At 46.6% G+C, this 22,592-nt stretch overlaps 1 pseudogene; it reads right to left on the bottom strand.

The window, feature by feature from the left end:
• Positions 1-3,611: 3,611 nt before the first annotated feature.
• LOC149351767 (uncharacterized) overlaps positions 3,612-22,592 on the bottom strand; it is a 47,289-nt pseudogene continuing 28,308 nt past the window's right edge.

Genomic DNA, 22,592 nt, shown 5'->3' on the forward strand with positions numbered 1-22,592 from the left:
CACCCTCGATATCTGCTATGCCGCGTTAAGATTTGTGTGCATAGTACAATTATGTTTCTTTTTTCCCCGCCTACTTAGCCCAGTTTGCCTCCATTTGCAGAATAAAATATGTGGATTTCGCTCATGCTCGCTTAATATGCGGGTGCCTCCTACTGCTAATTCACAGCGTTGCCGTTGAGCGACTGAGTAAAGATGCCAAAACAGAAATTAGAATTAGCCAAAAGGAGCCAATACTTTTGTTTCGGCGCCAAATTTCTCGCCAACGCTAACAAATACAATGAGAAGCTCAAAAATCACGACTTGCCTCAAACTATTATCATCTACAATATATGATGACACAGCTCGAGTAGTTCATATTCATTTTCTGCTGAAGATCCCTGGCAACCTCAAACACTGAAGAACTCTCGCCTTGCAGCAGTGATCCAAACGTCAGACTCATTGCCACAAGTAACTCCACCTTCATCTTGTTCATATGTTCGGCTTTCGTCAAGGCAACCTGGGGGAAAACGCGCTTCGCAACTCCGCGTTTGATATCGGAATTGGCATGATCTTGAGGACGTCTTCCGCCAGTTGGAGAATAGGGCACGCATCAGAAATGTTCCATTCTTTTGCAGCTGCATACATGCGGGTGCTTATGAATTGTAGGAATGTGTCGTCTATTTTTTATAGAGCAGCGATTATAATCTCCGGGAGCGCCATGCCATCTTAGTGCACTGGACAGTTTGAACACGCGCCTATTAAATCGAGTCGATCAAAGCGCTTGTGTCCAGCCTGCACTGTGACAGGACCATGAAATTCACTTTGCAATCCCAACCAATTTTGATATTTTGCTCCGACTTCTTCCGGACGCAAACGTCAAAGTAGCTCACCCGGCTATTACGACATCTGAGATGGTTGGGCTTTGCAATAAAAACTGATGTAAAACTCGCACGTTTTTCAGAGTGGCGAAAAGTTTCCGTCTTTAAACTATGAAAACAATAGTTTAAAAGTGGCCAACAAGCCGTCAACGCAAAAATGCACATCTTTAGTCCAACAAAGGTCTTTGACGCAAAGCCGCCACCAACGGCAACACGTATAGAGCGTTGCTTTATCATACATTGCGTTGTAACGTTCTTCTCCCTGCTTGCTACCCTTTGCTTTCACCCTTCACGTCAGCAGCGTGGCTTCGCACCATGTCCTTTTTGTACTTCTGTCTGTTTTTCTTACATGGATACTTGGATCTCCGCCTGGTTGAGCATATGAGCCGACGTCTGGAGATGAGTTTAGAATTCCACAATTATGGAACGCGATCAAAATATCTGCGTAGGTCGAGCTCAATCGATACTGAGCAAAGCTACCGCCGGTGCTAATTGTTGTAATGCTCAGGGTATAGCATCAGCTATCTCTTAAGGCTCTTTCGTTGACTGCATAGCCAACTCCGTATAGATCGTTCCGCAGATATACAATGATCTGATTCACGGGAAAGTGAGAATCCCACTCACTTACAGCATAGACAGAAGCATTGTCTATGCTGAAAGCGACTGTCCCGTTTTATGCTTTTCACTTTTTTTTACTAAGACATCAGAGCTCGAAGTATTGCGGGTGCAGTCCAATATCTCAACTTGTCGTCAAATTTCAGATAAGGTTTTCATTACGACGCCGGTAGGCACCACTAGAATAAAATAACTTGATTTCTTTTAATGTTGTTTCTTTTTTATCCTGTTTCCCTTTACTTGCGTTTCGCATTCGCCGGTCCTTGCGCGCTTTAGTTTATCATTTTGTTCTAGGAATGCTCGATCTAAGCGACTAGAGAGGAAAATCTTGCTATTTACCACACGATTTTTGATTCACAATCTTCACTTATTAATCAGTGTGTCTGTAAAGATGCAACTAAAAGGGTGAACGCATGGCTCACAAAGCTGTCAGCGCCGCTGAGGTTTGGCTGGTAAACCGAACTTACATTATAGACTGGCATGCCGCACACCATCGACAGTGGAAACAACTGCCACGAATATGAGCCTGTAGCCAGTCAATCTAATAACTGTGCTTACTGCCGACCGATGCGGCTTCGCGAGTCATGCTGCTGTCTGAGGCCCAATGGCCAATACTCTGTGCTCTACGTCGAATGCGCTGGTATGCGCAGGTATTCAAAATAAGTCTTCAAATTAAGTGCCACATAGGCAGTGCGGCAAAGTATAAATGGACGGCAGTGAGTTAGGAGTCAGGCCCTGAATCTACAAAGCAGTCTTCACAAGGACTGTTCTTGAGTTGCAGGCGCCTGCGTTCTTGCCACTCGCACTCGTCGACAATAGATAACTGAAACGCCGACTGTCTGCGCACCTTTTTTTAGGTTGCAGGATAATGATAATTCGACGCCCCTATTGTTTCGGGGTTACTGTGTCCTGAATATTTCTGGAGCAAGCCGAATAGTGTTTTGCTCTTTTTCACCACACAAAATAGCATCGGGACAGCATCGGACATGATAAACAGGAAATGTGCAAGAAACGCGTAAGGACCAAAGCTTCTTGCATTGCATAAATTGTCTTGCAGGCCGCTGGTGAAAATCAAGAGAAACCTGCCGGTGGGCGTTGTTAATCAAAGCTGCGGAACCATTTCACGCGTATGCACACAACAGTAAGCGAGTCCGATTTGCTTGATTTTTTATTGGCAATTGGGATAACACCCCTTTCGGAGACTGGTGCTTAATCTGCACAACAAGCTGCGCAATATTACACTGTACACCCTGTGCACCGTTCGCTTATGGGTGATGCGTCCGAAGCTGCTTTCCCCAGTTGCATCTAAGCATGTACTCGGCAATATGCCTTGCGCAAAAAGTCACCATAATTTGTCATTGATGAACCTAATTTTATTCGTCACGGTGCAAGTGACTACGAGCATGTTATTATTTTGAAGTCTTTGAAAGAATTAATAAAACCGAAAAATGAAAGCATATAATTATAGCTTCCCCGAATTCGATTCCGACACCTTTCTGCAGTTTGTCTTAAGTTGCACAAATCGTTCGCGTAACTCTTTTTTAAAATGTGCTCTGGAAATCTGGATATATGAGCACGTTCATCACTTGTGCCCAGACGATACAGGCCCGCTCAATATTGTGCACATGGGGGCGGCGATGGCTTTTTTCCTGTTAGGAGCGAAAGAGCTGGGGGTGTAAACAAAGCACCCCACAGCCCATAGCTGGGCCAATACGCCGCTATGGATGCACAAGATGTACCGCGGCACCTCGCCCTTGTGCGCAAACTGTGATTTGGGTGATGTGAACCATTTCGTTAAACCGTGCCCACTTTTTTCTGCCTAGCGTGAGACACTACTCGACAACCTCATGGGCTTGAACGTTCCACTGAACGACGTCTCTCGCATCGTGAAACCTAAGGGCTCCCGAAATAAGCGGCGATGAGTGTAAAAATCACCCTTGAAGTTTTTATGGCTCTGGCCCTATGTAGCTGTGGTAGAAACAACCATTCAAAACAATGACTGAGGCGGAGCAAAGGATGACAAGCCACACTAAGGCTAAGTCCACCTGTACATTCACACCACCACCACCAGCCCACAACTCGGGGTCTCAGGCGCGCTGCTGAGAGAGGACGGGTCCGGGGAAGGCGCATGAGTGCAGCTCAAAACTCGTCCCTCTACTTGTGGTCCTCGGCGGTTCTCTGTGCGTCACCCCCGGGCGCTGAGCAGACGCAGCAGGAAGGGACGAGGAAGCGTGACAGGAAAGGGCCTTTGTACGGGTCTGTGGGGTCGATCACCAGCAGAACCTGCAAGTTGTAGCGTTGCTGGCAGGTGGCGTAGTAGCAGGGCGCAACCAGGTTGCACGGCGCGTTTTCGTACCTGCATACACAAGACCGCTTAAGGAAGAAAAACTAAAGAAACCGTCTAGTAGAGAACTACCGCAGAGTGCACATGGGAGCAGCACATTTTGCTGCGCTAGCCCTAGGGCTTCCACTCCGTCGAAAAGCCATTGCCTGTTTGTCTGCAGCCTGATTCTGGCAGGTGGCCCTTCCCTCCCGCCTTCACACCATTGTCCCGTTGTCTGTCTGGTCCCTCAGCGACTTGGAAGAGCTGGGTACCAACCACCTGGTCAGCAGAGGGGGGGGGGGGGGGGGGGGGGCACTTAGGTCACGGGACCTAGTGCCCCGCCCGGTCACGGGACCAATTCACTCTATGCACCAGATTGTCAGCAAACTGCCCACCGTGGCAGGTGGCAGTTCAGTTATGATTAGCCGCGACAGGCCCACTGGGAAGAGCAACCTGGTTCTCACAAGCCCCACTGCCCACTGATGGAAGCACCTGCCATCTCAGGGCACTGGCGCGCCGCTTAACCGCTCCACCACTGCGCCAGGAGTGTTATGAGGACCCCCAGGAATCTATGAATGTATTGAATGACCAATTCTACTGCAGTCCGTCTAAAACGATGCAATATCACGCAAAATTACCACATATGATATATCAACCAAGCTAAGTCAGTTCAAATGAAGCAAAACCACAGAGAGTCAACGTAAACAATGCAAAATCAAGGTTAACCGCGCTAGCGCACGATAATTCGTGGTTAGCCTCAAGCTAAGCCGCCCGTAATTTTATTCCCTTTCAGATGTTGCTGGATTACAGTTTTAATGAAATACGTACAATATGCGCCGATCTGATACGAAAAGTTCAAATGTTAACAGGCCTACGGAAGTGACGGAAACGCGCGCACCTTTCTACGAAACGGCAGCATAGGTTTTAGAAAACACTTTACGAAACGGCAGCGTCGAGCTCGAACGAAATAACGGAATTCCTGGCCGCCATACTTGGTTTCAAAACCACAGTATAGATTGACGACGATCACTGCGTCGTGGTGCGGTCCTGTGCATACTTCGCCAGGAAGTGACTGAGAGCCACGAACGCTTTTTTGCAATATATAGCTTCCACCCTCTCCGTTCGATGACGTTCTACGTCACGCCTGCGGTAACTCAGGACGTTCTACGTCCGCCGTTTATGAACGTGGGCGGCGCTGATGAACACTCTCAAGGTTAGGTTAGTTGTAAACATAAATACCCCCAAAGCAGAAGGTTTGACAGCCGTCGCCGAAGCTCAGAGGTAGAGCACCGGACGCGTAATGCGGAGGTCGTGGGTTCGGATCCCACCGGCGGCATGTGGTTGTTTTTCTTCTGCTTTTCTAATCAATTAGCTTTAAGCGATATTATATTCAGTAATATTCTAAATTGATCAACAGCACGAAATCAATAAATAAAAAAAAATCCCCTGTGCACCTTGGTTTCTGTGGCTGTTGGCTTCTGTCATATCTATAACGAGTCCCTCATTCCCCTTCTCTTGTTTGCTTAATTGCTTAGCGAGGGCCTCGGTTCTGGCAGCCTTGACGCCATAGAAAGCATAAGAGGATTCTCACGCAGCTTCCACCCTCTCCGTTCGATGACGTTCTACGTCACGCCTGCGGTAACTCAGGACGTTCTACGTCCGCCGCTTATGAACGTGGGTGGCGCTGATGAACACTCTCAAGGTTAAGTTACTTGTAAACATAAATACCCCCGAAAGCAGAAGGTTTGACAGCCGTCGCCGTAGCTCAGAGGTAGAGCACCGGACGCGTATTTCGGAGGTCGTGGGTTCGGATCCCACCGGCGGCATGTGGTTGTTTTTTCTTCTGCTTTTCTAATCAATTAGCTTTAAGCCATATTATATTCAGTAATATTCTAAATTGATCAACAGCACAAAATTAATAAATAAAAAAAAATCCCCTGTGCTCCTTGGTTTCTGTGGCTGTTGGCTTCTGTCATATCTATAACGAGTCCCTCATTCCCCTTCTCTTGTTTGCTTAATTGCTTAGCGAGGGCCTCGGTTCTGGCAGTCTTGACGCCATAGGAAGCCTAAGAGGGTTCTCACGCAGCTTCCACCCCCTCCGTTCGATGACGTTCTACGTCACGCCTGCGGTAACTCGGGACGTTCTACGTCCGCCGTTTATGAACGTGGGTGGCGCTGATGAACACTCTCAAGGTTAGGTTACTTGTAAACATAAATACCTGCGAAAGCAGAAGGTTTGACAGCCGTCGCCGTAGCTCAGAGGTAGAGCACCGGACGCGTTATTCGGAGGTCGAGGGTTCGGATCCCACCGGCGGCATGTGGTTGTTTTTCTTCTGCTCTTCTAATCAATTAGCTTTAAGCGATATTATATTCAGTAATATTCTAAATTCATCAACAGCACAAAATTAATAAATAAAAAAAATCCCCTGTGCCCCTTGGTTTCTGTGGCTGTTGGCTTCTGTCATATCTATAACGAGTCCCTCATTCCCCTTCTCTTGTTTGCTTAATTGCTAAGCGAGGGCCTCGGTTCTGGCAGCCTTGATGCCTTAAGGCCGGGATACATGCGACGTTTTTTTCGACGACATTCGCGCGGCAGAAAACGTCGCGGCGGCGCGACGCCCGGCTGGAGATACATGGAGCGTTGAAGCGGCGGCGCGCCGCCGCGTATCCCTCGACGCGAAAGCAAATGTGATCAACAAGTGGCAAACACCACTGTGCAAGGAGGTCTGTGAGAACAGCGACGCTGCCCATTCTGTTAAAATCAGGAAGGTTTCACTTCGACACCATTGTACACATTATAGCACGCGCGCTTAAGTATCTAGAAAGATTTGCGTGCTCGAATGCATGCCGTCGCGTACCTTTGGACGCTCGCTCAGCCGCGGACACCAGCGGCTGCAGTTTTCTTCGACACATTCGCTTCAGGGAGGGAGCGCAGGCATTCCGATTCAAGATTCGGCCGTGTTCTCCAAAAAAAGCGACATTTCAAGTCTGATGAAGCATTTATTTTCACGACAATAACATTTCCGTGCCAAAAACACGGCGCAGCTCGACGGCCATGGCGGCCATGTTGGCGGCGGCAGGCAGAGGACCGGAAGAGCGGGCTTTCTGCGCCGCCATTGGCTCGCTTCAGCCGCCGCTTCCGGTCTCACCGGACGCCGCGCGTCAAAATCTAGCCGGTCCTGATCTGTGGCGGCGGGCGTTTTTCTCGACGCCGGGCGTCAAATCTGCGCCGTCGGGCGAAAATCGACGACGCGCCGCGGTAAAAACGCTCCATGTATTCCGGCCTTTAGGAAGCATAAGAGGGTTCTCACACAGCATCCAACCTCTCCGTTCGACGACGTTCTACGTCACGCCTGCGGTAACTCAGGACGTTCTACGTCCGCCGCTTATGAACGTGGGTGGCGCTGATGAACACTCTCAAGGTTAGGTTACTTGTAAACATAAATACCCCCGAAAGCAGAAGAATTGACAGCCGTCGCCGTAGCTCAGAGGTAGAGCACCGGACGCGTAATTCGGAGGTCGTGGGTTCGGATCCCACCGGCGGCATGTGGTTGTTTTTTCTTCTGCTTTTCTAATCAATTAGCTTTAAGCGATATTATATTCAGTAATATTCTAAATTGATCAACAGCACAAAATCAATAAATTAAAAAAAAATAATCCCCTGTGCCCCTTGGTTTCTGTGGCTGTTGGCTTCTGTCATATATATATATATATATATATATATATATATATATATATATGCATGCGCGCGCGCGTGTGTATGTGGGTGTGTGTGTGCGCGTGTGCGTGTGTGCGTGTGTGCGCGTGTGCGCGTGTGCGTGCGTGTGTGTGTGTGTGAGCGCGCGTGCGTACGTGTGCGTGTTTTCTCCATCTCTACGTTAACAACGTACGTAACGTAACAGATTATCTCCGCGCGCGCGTGTGTGTGCGTGTGCGTGTGCGTGTGCGTGCGCGTGTGCGCGTGTGCGCGTGTGCGTGTGTGTGTGTGTGTGTGTGTGTGTGTGTGTGTGTGTGTGTGAGCGCGCGTGCGTACGTGTGCGTGTTTTCTCCATCTCTACGTTAACAACGTACGTAACGTAACAGATTATCTCTCCACTTCGCACTTCTTTACCTGTCTCTCTCTGCCTGCCTTCCATATTCTTCTGTAGATCGATTTCATTTGAGTCAGGCGTTGTGGCATTTCTGCATTTCTCTCATACTCGGCACTTCCTCACTTCCTCAGCGCCTGTGTTTTGTCCTTCTCTTGTGTCTCGTCTTTGATTGCGCTGTTTTTCCAATTCCTCACAGCTGTTTTTGGTTATTAAATCAATTGTTGGGGAAAGTGCAAACGGCACCCTTCTTTTTATAAATGACCTAGCTTTTCCCCCACTTTCATTTTGCAGCCACATTAATATGGACTTGGCCCTGACCGCAAAAATTTTGAGAACCTCTTACAAGGTGCCGAATGTCGTTGCTATAGAAAACTTCCTTGAAGTTAGGCGACCTTGACTGGCATCACACGACTTTTGTTGTGCACGTGTGCAGTGGGCAGAGAACGAGGTGCGCGCTACGGGCACCCCTGGGTGCGCGCTTCACGGCTCCACGACCCAGCTAATTATTCTATAGACCAAGTACTTAACAGCGGGAAATGTTCAACTCTATGGTGAGTAAGCAATGCTACCGTCGGTATTGCTGTCGCCTTTCATGCTTGTTCACTTCTCTTCAGAACCCACGTAGCCCTTTCTGTTAGATTTTGTTAAGCAGACTTCAATAAAGAGAGCTGACAGTGCAAAATGTTCCTACAAAGGGCCGCAGGAACACATCCAGAGCCTGAATTTGTATTTGAAAGATGCCACACACCGACGAAAACCCCATGATGCCCTGAAGACTTTGGAAGAGAGGTAGCTGTCTGTGGCAAACATTTTGTGTTCATGGCTAACAAGTGCTATAAAGAGGCATGGAAAACGCGCAATAATTGACTATGTAGAGGCCTCGAAAACTTTTAAACAGCAGTATAGGTATTTTATTCGCGGTGTATATTCCATGTATTTCAGGGAAGACTTTAAGTAATTATTAGAAATAGGCTTTTTGGGGCAAAAAACGGCATTTGTGGCATAGTATTACCAGCGTTGGTGGAAACCGGAAAGCCGGTAAATTGTCTTATGTAGTAAGCTAGTTAACTAATTTTTAATAATTACCTTTTTGACTATTAGAGTTAGGCGCCTAGTTCCAAATAAAGGTTTGTAGCTAGTCTTTAGTAATAGCCATATCAGTTTTTACAATTTAATAATCGCGATTCTCCTCAGCGCTGTGGCTCGACAAAATTGGGCTACATCTTGCCAAAATGCATGCGCTTTCGAAAAGCGTGCAGGCAAAGCAACCTTTGTCGCACCATAGCACCCAGAGTAATCATCTTTTCTAAATACAAAAAAAGACTGATATGGCTATTACTAATGACCGGCTACAAATCGTTATTTGCAACTAGGCACCTAACCTTAATAGTTAAAAAGTTGATTATTAAAAATAATTTAACCTGCTTACTACTTAAAACGATTCACCGGTTTTCGGATGCCCGCCACCATTGGTAATGCTATGCTCAAAGAGCCATGATTTTACCTCAAAAAACCTCTTTTGAAAATAACTTAAATCCTTCCATGAAACATCTGGTGCGTGCAGCGATTTCTCTGGATGTTTGAAGTAGCATATACAAGTGGATTCGATTCCATAAGCTGATTGCCACTATGCTTTCACATCTGTTGAGCATCGTACATTAGTGGGTGTTTTCTCGCTGTTCTGGCAGGTTATACATTTCACAGGCACGGAGGGCACTTAAGACTGCTAACGTGCAATGGGTGCGAAAGCATTTTTGTCTAGCTCCGCGCCTCTGGCGCCATATGCCGTTTGTCGCACCCTAGACTGTTACCCTTTCCACATCACGTGACGTGGTGTGTTAGATCACGCCACATTGTACGATGTGACGTAGTTGATCACATCATATCTCATACGATACGACGTAATAGATGACCTAGTGTCACGCATTTATCATGCATGCTCTTCACGTCATCATGCACTAGACGTCATCATACACTATAAGTTTATGGTTTATGGTAGTTTAACATCCCAAAGCGACTCACGCTATGAGGGACGCCGTAGTGAAGGACTCCAGAAATTTCGACCACCTGGGACTCCGTAACGTGCATTGACATTGCACAGTACACAAGCCTCTAGTATTTCGCCTCCAACGAAATGCGACCTCCACTGCCGGGATCGAACCCGCGACTTTCGGGTCAGCAGCCGAGCGCCTTAACCACTCAGCCACCGCGGCGGCCCTTACACTATTACACGATGCCGTCATCAACAATGCCTGTAACTAACTATCACTGTCTTCGACGTCGTAGATATCACTGTCATTAGACGTTTTTAGCATATCGGCGACGTACTAGCGTAGACGTATACCGGTTCACCGGACGCCTCCTGCGCACGCGCAGTGGCCCCGCCTGGTCGCACGCTTGCCACTGCGCGTGCGCGAGAGGCGGGCGTCCGGTAAACTGATATACGTCTACGCTAGTACGTCTCGGGTGTGCTAAAAACGTCTATTAACTATTACTACCGCTAAGAGCCGCCGCGATGGCTCAGTAGTTATGGTACTCGGATGCTGACCCAAAAGACGCGGGTTCGATACCGGCCGCGGCGGACGAATTTCGAAGGATGCGAAATGCTAGAGGCCTGTGTACTCTACGGTGTCAATGCACGTTAAAGAACCCCAGGTGGTCGAAATTTCCGGAGCCCTTCACTACTGCGTCCCTCACAGTCTGAGTCGCTTTGGGACGTTAAACCCCCATAAACATAAACATTAACATATTATTACCGTTAACTATCTTATGGTTTACTTCTAACTTCATGGGGCCTTGGTGATGTCATGGGGGATTTTTGAGAGCACTTTTTCTGGACGGCGACGCCGACGCTGGGTTTCGTTTCTAATGACCCAAACACTGCTTCCGCATTAATATGTGTCTTTTGCGTGTGAATCGCTTCTCGTGATGAGTTTCATTATTCTTTTCTTCGCTTGCAGGTGACAAACGGCGTGATTTTTTAATGGCCTGCTATTCCTTTCGGTGTCATTTTTATTCAGTAGCGGTGTTGCCGTTACCAAAGTCAGAAGGAGTTGCCGGATCCTTTTAAGACGCCAACAGCGCCTCTGATACACATCTGAATAAAAAGTCAGTCTTTTCCGCTCTCTTAATCGGGGCACCCACTGCCACCTAGCAGGAATAACGAGCTCGCCGTTACCTCGCCGCTAAGGTTTTGAGGTTTTCGCGCCCCAGCTGCCGCTTTTTCACCTGCTCGCCGAATTCATTGTACTGAGTGCACACTGTATTATTAAAGAGCTGCGTAAGCTGCCGGTTTGTCAAAGAAAAACAAACCGCCACTTGTGCTGCTTTCTACCAAAGACAGAGTGTATCAACATTACGTCTTCTGAACGGTTACTCCCGAGCCCTTCTCGAGCTAATATTCCTTTTATATCACCTCCATCAATCTACTTCCGTCTTCAGTGCTTAGCGACTCTCGACGTCTTATTTTGATCTTGTGCAGCACTACCGCGTACTTGTGTCCTTGCGCGTACGGTTACTCCAATTTTTTTTCTCTGTGTCTTTCATGAAACCCCCCGCGCAGTAGATAATTCGATGCTTGAATGTACCAGCGGCACATGATACGAAAGAGATTCGCTTTCCGCTCTCCCGCGGACGAAGACCATTAACGGGCTATTTTCTGCTCCGAGACGACGAAGTCGAGTTTGTTTTTTAGCGCTCCTTACTTTACCGCTCACCCTATCTCTACAGCGACAACACAGTGGGATCTACTTTTAGAAACCGTCTTTCAGAGACACCTTTGTTCCCTCTGCGGTAGTAATGTCCAATGGGGATTTGCTACAAGTGTGTGGTGCGCGCTTCTTACTCTTTTAGGCATTTTGAGCCTGCTTTTGAGTGGGATCTCATCTTGAGTAGTTTTTTTTTTGTCTTACTTTTTTGCTACTTTTCAGTTCTCGGCGAAGACGAATCAGGGCGAGTGTCTATACAGTGATTTCCAGAAAACGACCATGCGGCGGAGGAAACATGCTCGTTGAAAGAACGTTTTGTCGGGCGAGTTGCTTCATTATCGTAAGCTGACAGAAAAGCGCTACATAGACTACCACAGAATGGAAAAGGGACACAGGCGAGTGCTTCCTTGTGTACTTTGCTTTAATAGTCGATTTAGATCTTTACTGTCTGCTCACGAAACCTGCTCGGCCGACGGCCATGAGAGATACTACGGCAATGATTGTGAGTGCTGTCCAATCGATACTTCGTCCATGCGCTACAAGTCGAGCACAATTTTGATGAAGAGTACAAAAGCATAATCAATAAGGTCTGCACAGCGTTCAGGATAGGAACTGCCGTTCTCCCGCCACGTGTGCACACACCGCGAAGCAGTCTCTTTGTGGCGGTGAATATTGTCTAAAGCATAACCTTGGTCTGAAGGTCCCTCAAGCGGCGAACTTGGTTAGACTGCAGTTGTTCCGGCTCAACTTTCTCTGGATCTGCGTTAGTAAAGAAACAAAAAACTGACAGGACGGTTACTACTGTGTAACGCGAGATTCAGCGACAGCTTTTGAGGTGTATTTCGCTTAATTATGAGGCAAAGAATTTGAGAGCGACATGAAAATATGCGTTGTTATAGAGCACCATTTTATTTTTCAGACGTGGTCGCTCTTAAAATAGCACTTCTCTCCCAGTCCATGATAGTCGTGAAGAAAGCCTTGTGACCTTAGTAGCACCAGGAGGAGAATTGGAAGTGTTGGACCAATGCCTAATTTGGAAAGACGAAGTCTATACATGTATTTCGGGAGGTCGTCACAGCAGTGGAATGGGCTAGGAGGCAGATGAACTAGACTGTCACAAGTGAAGTAACTTGGTTCGGACCACTCAGCGTGCTGCGTTGCCGTGATTCCTTACAGAGGTTAGATTGGGCTAGAGGAAAACAAATGCCCTGCCCGAACCATCTTGCGACACAACGGGCTGTGATTCCTTACAGTGAGGTTATAGCTGACGTCACGGCAACCCTCCTCCTCTTTCCATGGTGGCACCTATCTGGTGTTTTCCGTGGCTATCACGTTCCGCCTCCGCAAAAGCGTTCTATTGCCCTCCGGTTACGCGGACTATACTACTACAACTACAGCGCCGATGTTCTACCTATAGAACGGGGCTTTAGCACCCATCGCTTTAAAAAGGGCTCAGTATTGCATGCGGTGTTCTTTTGATGGGGGCCATCGGTCCTTTCTATTCGCGGCTTCCAATTAAAGCGCGTCAAAACAGTTCATGCAGGCGACTGTTATCGGAAGCAACAGAGACGCGGGCCTCGTCGATTAAAGCCGCACTAAAGGTGCTGCCTCTCTATGAGCGCATACGCTTCTGACAAGGCGTGGCCTCGTCAGACACACTCCCTTTTGGCAGGCGGCTTTCGCGGCCGAGGAGGTGTCGGCCGTAGCATACTGTCAGCAACGCGAGAAACGATCCCTGAAAAGCAGTCCTGTGGGTAGCTTTGCTGCAATCTTCCAAGGCAACGATTGATTTTGGTTGGTTCATTGGTTTCTGAAGTTTAACGTCCCAAAGCGACTCAGGCTATGAGGGACGCCGTAGTGAAGGGCTCCGTAAGTTTCGACCAGCTGGGGTTCTTTACCGTGCACTGAAATCGCACAGCACACGGGCCTCTAGAATTTCGCCTCCATCGAAATTCAGCCGCCGCGCCCGGGATCGAATCCGCGTCTTTCGGGCCAGCAGCCGAGTGCCATAACCACTGAGCCAACGCGGCAGGTTGCGATTGATTTTATTATCTGCACTTGTGCGTGCAGTGGAGCTATGTATGCTAAGCATGCAGTGGTGAAAATCAAGTTTAGAAATTTTTGTAGAGGAAAATTTTGATCATTGCACAATATTATACCCCCGTCACCCAGAATAATTTAATGTCATTCGAATCGAATGGTATTCGATGGATCGAATATCATTCAGACTCTTTCAGCGCTCCATTATAAAAAAAAGTAATGTTATTGGCAAGTGATAGCAATGGTGCTCAGCTAAAAAAATCGCGTAGGAAACCGAAATCACTTTGCATAAAATGTGTTTTAAATTTTCCTGGAGTAGAGTGAAGTTGGTGAGAACATGTCTGTGGGATATTATAGGCGTCGAGTATTATTTCTAGCCATGCTGCAGCGTTTCAGCCATCAAAAGCCAAGCTAAGTATAAAGTCAACTACAAATGCGATAAATCTAAATAAGCAGTTTTGCTGACACGACAGAGCGGAGCACGGAGTATGAAACTTTCATCAGAAAAGCGAAGCGTTCAGATACAGCTTTATGTGCTTCCCAGTTAAGCGTACATGCAACACCAACCAACAAGAAACACGGAACCCAAAGTGATGGACGATCGCGGGCATGGCCGTGCTCCATGCTCGGGCGCTGTTGAGACCGAGAGCAACAGGTAAGCACAACAGCATGTCATGCAGATGTTTTCATGCCAGAATCAACACCTTTCTGCCTTTCAGAACTCAAGAAATAAAACTGTTGACCTAGGCGGTGCACACATTATTTTTTTCATGTTCCTCGTTTGGTTAATGACATTAGATACTGACTTCATACGAATCGAATGAAATTTTCCAGTGTGAAAGTGATATTAGTCTGTTATCACGGCTGATCTCGTCATCAATGAATCTTGTCGACCAAATAGCAAGGTTACTGTAAAGAACAAGTCTACACGCGTGTTGCCGCAGACACGCACACGCGCGCACACACACGCTTGCAAACACACATACGCGCACGAGTACAGATACGCACTCACGCACACACACAAAAAAAACATTATGCACTTATATTTTCTTCGGATGTGAATTGCTGCAAAACGCCAAGACGCGTACGGAGTTCGATAGGAAGAAATCGATGTGCCCCATTTGCGCACTGTGTGCTCGAAACACGTCTCAGACTGAAAAACTCCGGCGGCGAAGAAAGAAAGCTCTAATTTAACTGTCTGCTTCGCAAAGTTACAGCAAAAAAACTCACAGGCGACCCTGGCATGAGGAGAGATTTAATATGCACACATGGGTGTCAGCTGCGTTAAAGTACAGAAAACTCCTTTTTTTTTGTTTTTTTTTAATCTTCTCTAAGAGCGTATGCAGGGGCTGTTTTTGTTGTGATATTTATTCCTGAGAGGTGAGCAAGCTTAACCCATATTTTGTGCTTCTTTCTTCGTACATTGTGCTTTACGCTGAAAAAGTAGTTCTAAGTTAATTCTCAATAACTCTCAGTAAGATGCAGACTTATTATGCCATCGCTCTCAAGAGAGAATGCCAGTTCTAGAGGGTATCTTTTTCCCTTTCCAAACAGGTAGATATTTAATCTGCAGAAATGAATTGAGGATGCCTCAACACCACAGAGATCGGGGCGGAGATTAAACACAAGAAACACACAGGGTCTTAGCTTCCGTATAAATAGAACAATGCAGTCGAAAGAAAACGATCTTGATGCTAGCTGACTTAAAAATAAGAATAAAATGCTACTGCAGTCATACTGCCATCAGATAAGGCCCGCTTGTATACAGAGTGTTTGTTTTTTTTCTTTATGATGCATATATCAGGTATTTTCAAGCGCTTCACTCTCCTCACGACTGTGGTGCGCGTTTGCGCTTGTGAGGTAGTGTGCACAAGCTGCAATCATGAATATTCGTACTGTCCCGGTCATATGAATTCAACTCGACACCACTGCTGCGACAGATTGCATTTTTAATTATGTTTATATGGTACTCAACAGAGTGTGTTTCGTTGTATTTAGTCGTTTTATTAGCATTCACTGCTGAACTGTACCCACCAAAACTGCCATTTCAAGCAAGCGAGAATGAGATCGCGATAGTGGAATTTGGCAGTAATAGGAATGGCCATAGTTAAACTACTCTGGCGATTATGTGTAGGCAGAATGATGGAAAACAGTAATTTTCCTGAGCAGAGCTGTTAGTGCTTATGTTCCGCCAACAGAAGCTCGGGTAGTACACCTTAGGCGATCTGCCACGCTTCCGTCTTCAACCACCCCCTATGGCAATTATCAGGTTCTTACACCACCTCGCAGAAATTCTGCGCTGCCGAAGCTGTAGAAATCGTTAAAGTAGGGTCGGGATTAAACTCGTGTGCAGAATGATTGTTTGTGCAGAACAGTTAAACTGAAATCCTTGTGCAGGGTGTGCAACCGCACATAATTGTCATTGATCTTCAGTACTTCCGTTATTTTTCATTCTCTGCGAGTAATTTTTCACCTAGACTCTATATCTCATGAGGAGAGTGTTTTTTGCTTAAGCTCATAACGCTTGGCAATATTGTCTCCGCGTTTAGAGAAGAACCCGTTTCGTCAAGGTCGATAGCACCGGACTCCCGGAAAAACACAATTGCGTTCGCTAGCATTGCTTTAGCAGGATCGTTTGGGGCGTAGCGGAAAGTGCATGATGCGACTCACTAACATGTCTTTGGTTCGTAAGACTTCAGTTTACATTCAGGAGGCGCGCGAAGCTGTTTCTTTTTTTTCTTTCAAACAAAGCATTTCAGTAAGCCGTAGGAAAACAGAACATTGATTTTAAGCTTACCTGCATGAGATCTCCGTTACAAATTGCTCGTAATAGAGCGTATTAATGACCACGAACCAGCGGCCGTCCGTATTCTTGGCCCAGCCTGGACGTACAATTCTCGTTACGGTGTCACACGCGAGGGCTGCGCTGGCGTCGTCTGCCAGTGGAGGGCTCTGCAAGTGGCGCAGGTCTCGGAAGAGCTTTTCAAGGGGCCACCGCAGGAACTTGGTCACTTGGATGACGACATCGCTGCGGAAAAAGAAAAAAAACAGAGTTATGGCGTTTGTTTTTGACCGAGAAAGTGTAAAATACGCGGGCTTCTTTTCCACTGTGATGATCTTGAGGGAAGGCAGGGAGCGATAGGCTCTCAGTTCGACCTTTGCACAACTGACGCTTCACACTTTTGATGGAGAAATCTCTGTCCTCTGTACTTCGTCGCGCAAAAATAAAAAAATGGCATACGGGATGCACTTTACGTTCTTGCTCTTATCATTACACAAAGTTCACCGCAGAGCTTTCATGCCACCAGGTTCCGTGTTATTCCGCTCGCGTCGAGTAGCACTGCCTTTGCTACCTCTGAAATCTAACACGACAATCAAAAGTTTTGTCTTAGTACGCCAAGTCAGGGCCACGATAATGCCACCAGGGTTCTCAGTTAGACCTAATGAGAGGAGAGTGACAGCGACCAGCTATCATTGATTGCAAGAAGATGCTTTCAGCAACACGCTCCTTGGAAGCGGCGGAGGTGTGTGTGCAGAGCTGGCGCGCCTCATTGCTGACGACACCACAAAGCAGCGATTAGAAGGTGCAGCTGATAATGCGTTCCAAAACGACGGATTTCATTTTCGGAGCGGGCTGCTTCAAAAGTGGGGCTGTGTTGAGCAGCGTCACTGGTTACATCTGTCGTGGGGACGGGGCGAATACACGCGTCCCTTGCGAGTGCACTTGCCTCGGTGCGCAGAAAAGCACGCACCTAGGATCTTCAGCTCGTGGACGAAGAAATTGAGGACACTGGACTGAACACGTAAGGGAAGCTTCTTGGCAAGCGTATTGAGTAAAATGGAGCATGTGGTTCGCGAGGCATACAGCTCTTTTGTCTTGCTTGCAGATCCCAGTGCAAGAAATGGCGGAGCACCAGAACAAAGAGGGAGAGAGGACGGATCGCTGAACTATCAAGTTTTATTTCGGAAAGAGGCGAACCCGTATTTAAGAGGTGTATATCAGGCCGCATGACCAATGCAACCTGAAAAAGGGCAGAAAAAAAACACCTTTGCAGGAAAAAACCTACAGAGAAAGGGGGTGACTGAAGCTCTTTTTTCTTCCCCCATGTCTGCGTACCTTCCTACTCTTCCTCTTGATACCTGCCGCGGCGGTCACATTTCGATGGAGGTGAAATTCTAAAGGCCCGTGTACTGTGCGATGTCTGAGCACGTTAAAGAATCTCAATCTCAGATGGTCGAAATTTGCGCAGCCCTTCACTACGGCGCCCTTAATAGTTTGAGTCGCTTTGGGACGTTAAAATCACCATAAGCCATAAACTGTTCCTCTTTCAAACAGTTTTGAGCCGGAACCAGCACTGGTTAACCGTCATGGGCTTTTTTTCGCATTTTCCTGTCACAACTGGCGGGCGGATGTTCTGCGGCCGTAACTGTTACAAGGCACGCCTGGAGCACCGCTAGCGACCAGTATGAAGTAATTCGAAGCTGGAAGTCAACTGAGGCAAGAAGCAGCTGAAGCTCACGCGTCTGATTCGCTCGGAGTGTTCTGTCGTTATAAGGTGGTCAATAATGAAAACGTACCGCAGCGGTGGCCTAGTCGTTTGAGCATCCACCTCGCATGCGGGAGGTGCGGGGTTCGATCCGAAGTGCCACCGGGTGCTCACCGGTGATACAATGGGTACGATATTTCCCCTGGTCTGGTGTTCGGCTTATTGGGGGAAAAATGCTTGGGAAATGAGTATTTGACCCCCCCCCCCCCCCTTGAGTAGAAGAAAATACCTTGTGCCGTGGCACTCTTTGACCTCAGATGTCCTTGCGCCATAAAAACCCATCACCATCATCAACAAAGAAAACGTTTTGGCCGCATAAGACTCAACAAATAAGCCACTGCGACAGAACGTCGCAGCTGGCAAGGCTGAATACCACATCGTAACCATGCTGTAATTATGAAAGGATGCAATCTGACGACTTTTATCCCATGCAGTGTTTAGTATTAGAGCTCGCTCAGAAAACAAGAGGGTCCGAAGAGCGACTGTGCCGAAGACCATTTTATTTTTAGGCGAAACTAAGCGTAAAACATCTGTCGAGCTTAGACATTTCACATTCCGAAGCAAGGGACATGCAAATGTGGATACCATCATTTATTGTGCCGCCGAATGTCGACGTCGGTGAATAGATTAGTAGCAGTGCTTAATGTGGAAGAAATGGTGAACAAAGAAAAGGTGGTAGTTAAGTTTGGTTGGCTGCCGTACAGCGAAGGAAGGAACATTTATTTATTTTTTTTTATTTAGAACATACTGCAGGCCTACAGTAGGCCCAAGCAGGAGGGGCGAATACATAATATATGAAAAAAAGAACAGGTTTAGCAAAATTGAAAAATGTTAAATACAAGTTGTAACACAAAATACAGCAATAAATACAAATAAATAAATACATTAGCCAGAAAGGGATTATTACGGGCTCTTAAGACATACAGTAGCTAAGGAGTTGGTACGGCGCTTATATTACGTGAAAATAAAAATATTTCCCATTACACAATTTAAATCATTGTACAGTCTGACTTCCCAAAAACAGGTCCCAGTACTTTGAGAAGTGTCTCACCCCGACGGCGCATACTTTGTTATCTTTTTCTTCATACGTGCACTGCAGTGCGTCCCACGGCATGCATGTGCCGCGCGACGAGTGCCAAGGAATTCTTGACAGGGCTCGCTGCCAAGTATTCAGATATGGCAATTCTATATGCTTTCATTGTAAGCGGCACACAACTCCTGCTAACCTGCGGCGTTTTCTCTGCTAGACAATGGTACGCTAAAGATCAGTGCCCTCCATAAAATGCGCATGTGATATCTGAATTACCGCATGATTTCTTCGCAAAATGTAAGCGTTTCTGTAGTAGTATTTGAACCTGGATACGCAATTCGCCACCCTCAGCTCTTCTTTCGTATTTTTATCGCTGCTTTTTATACAGCTTAAATCGCAGCTCAATAGTAAATTTCCAACTTTTTCTCGGAGATTATTCCGGTGTTGGTGAAGATTTCATGTCATGAACACGCGACTGACAAGCGCGCACTCCTTCCTGAGAAGAAAATGTATGGTGCACGTACCCAAAATCAATTCCAGTGCAATATGTTCGCAACAATACACGGGACTGACAAACTCCTCATAATAACTAACCACAAGAAACCCACAATAAATAACGACATGTCAACGCTGCTGCGACACGCCAGTGAAGCCACGAGTATATCGCGTCATCGGACTGCATCTGCCATTCGCTACGCGCCGACGCATCTCTTTAAAGTGTCGTTCCATTAAAGTACATTGCTAAAGATGGCTGCAAACCATGACGCACATGGAACGAAAAACTGGCAGCTGTCTGTCCACGCGACAGTTGCTACTATCTATAAGCGGTATAGTGAATAGTGATCAATTTGCCTTCGAGAAGGAGCATTTCAAGCCAAAAGCTCGAATATATTGTTTTTTTTTCATGACAAAACAACTTCACCGTAACTGATGCCTGAACTTTCGCAAGTGCATTCTGAAAAAAATAAAAGAAGGAAATAATAAATTCAGCATCACTGCATGCTCGCATTCGTTGTCATTGGGCTTACAGCTTCTTACACCGTTCAAACTTTCTCTCCGGATAGTTAATGTTTTAACGTCTGGTAGCACCTATTTAACAGCCTGGTGGATATGGTTGAATGAGTGAAAAGCAAAGCGTGGGCGATCGTGCTCTCTAAAAAGGCGATGAGAGAGACCGGTTTTAATCAAGCTAGAAATGCCATCGTTGAAGGCGGTCAGACATGTAGGAGATGGAGGGCGTATGTTTCAAAGAAAGAAGTAGAAAAAACCACACAAAAACTGGGAGCCTCTCCTCTTGATTGCCTGCGGCTTTCGCGTGCAAACAGTGAAAGTGGTCGAGAAAAGTTTTTGATCAGTTTCCTTTATAAGTTATCGTTGGAATTTATTTGTCTATTATACTATTGGTTAAACCCACAAGGGCTGTCGGCTTTTAGAATCACGGCGCAAAAGAAAAAAAGAAATCCCCTGTATAGTAGGAGAGTGACTGAAAAATCTAGGCCTCACCACTAACTTGCCCCCCCCCCCCTCCCTCCCCTTTCTTTCTTTGGCGTAATACACAAATTCTATTCCTGCAGGCCCTTTTTGCACTCTCTCAAAAACATGTCAGGCCTTCTACAATGCCACTCACTCAAACGATTGGCCGCTTATAATTCATGGAACTAAAAGGGAGGCGAAATAAAAAGCAGCGAGCGTCCGATCATTATTTCATCAACGCTCAAGTTTCGAAGTTTAGATGATAGAAGGCAATGGCCGGTGCTCTCCCATTCATAAAATCACAGGATTCGTGTAGCCTGAATGTTGGCGTATTGTTACCAGTGTGACAATGTGATATTTTTTTGTGTACTTATCCCCACATATAAAATCCCAGACAAAGCATGACTGCAGAAAGAACTTATTTATTTGCACATAAAAAAACTGTTTTATTGTGCTCAAACATGATTTCCTCGAGTGAAAGCTATCAGAGCGTAGCATATCAGTTCTTTTTGTATGAAGCTTTGAATGACAGTGAACTACGAGTATTTTTAAACGCTAATTTAGATAAATGCACTGCCACGCGTAGATTACATCGCCAAATATGTCATGTGCTTTGACTTATGCAAAAAAAAAAATTCGCTGCTAATTCTCAGCATACAACCTATTTCTTGATGCGCATTGCTGGAAGCATATTTCCTTTGCAACGGCTTTTATGAGCTGTATTTTCCTTTTCAATGATGTTATCTATGTGGATCCGTTCGCGTATCTGCCTTCTGTCTACAATCGCCTCTTTCATTTTTTTTTCGAAAGCACTGTACGCTAACAATTAAAATCCTAGCATTGGCTTGTAACCCGCTCCCTGCGAGAAAACCAGCGCATTAGATTGCTACGTAATGTCGCATTAATAGCGAACATAACAAATTCTTTCTTTTTTAGGCTTGTAGCTGGTCACCTCCCTGGAGAACCGAAGAAAGAAAACGTTAGCGCCTGTTCCCAACCAGTTCTCCTAAAAAAAAAAAGCGAAAAACCTCTACCAAAACCATTGGATCCGTTAGTGCTAATAGGATTCCCAAGGTGCCCTATAACGCCTTAACTACTGAACGAAAATCAACTATGAATACATACATTGGGTAGTCCTCCGTGTAGGGACAGTAAACAGCGTTGAACTCTGAGCACGGTGGTGCGGCTGGTGTTCCAACTGCTGGCCCGAAGTCCTCGACCGATCCTGATGAGCTGTGATGTGTCACGTCATGCTGACCCGTTTCGCTCGCTTGTTGCTGTATTCCTTGCTTAGCACCTGAAATTTCGGTACCTGAGGGGCCCTGGTGTAATGCCACCCCCTTTGGCACTGCTGTCATCCAGTGATGGACCTGGAATGCGATGAGGCTCGCAGTTAACAAAACAATCGGTAGGGTTTTAACATATTTAAACCGCGTAGACGCTCGAAAGCATGTGTTAAGCCTGGTTGGCACATGGTTTTGCTTTGCTGCGTTGTCGGCACGTCTGGCGACGATATAAGGCTCTGATCGAGGTTAAGCTGATCTGATCTGTTCGCGCCGCAGATGGAAATAGATTAAGATGGCTACGTGCAATGCACAGCGCGATGTTGTGGTAATTTAACACGAGGTGAGGTGGGCTGCGGCGATAGCATAGTGCTTTCGTGGAGTGGCCAGCGAAACTGATCTGTTCGCGCCGCCGTGGATTCGACACCAGTCGCGGCAATATTTATTCTATTTCTTCAGGTATCGGAGAGGCCTGAGACAGACATCGCCTTTTCAGGATTGCTAGTCAAGCAGTGCTTTCGCTCTAAAAGGGGCTTTTGTCATGCCATACTACTCATGGTGGGAGATGCGATGTTTATGGGCAAAGCAGTCAAGTTTCGGTTCTGTTCATATCCGAAAAAAAAAAC

Source organism: Amblyomma mixtum, chromosome 3, assembly GCF_055824585.1.
Source record: "Amblyomma mixtum isolate Tamu chromosome 3, ASM5582458v1, whole genome shotgun sequence".
NCBI classification, from domain to species: Eukaryota; Metazoa; Arthropoda; class Arachnida; order Ixodida; family Ixodidae; genus Amblyomma; species Amblyomma mixtum.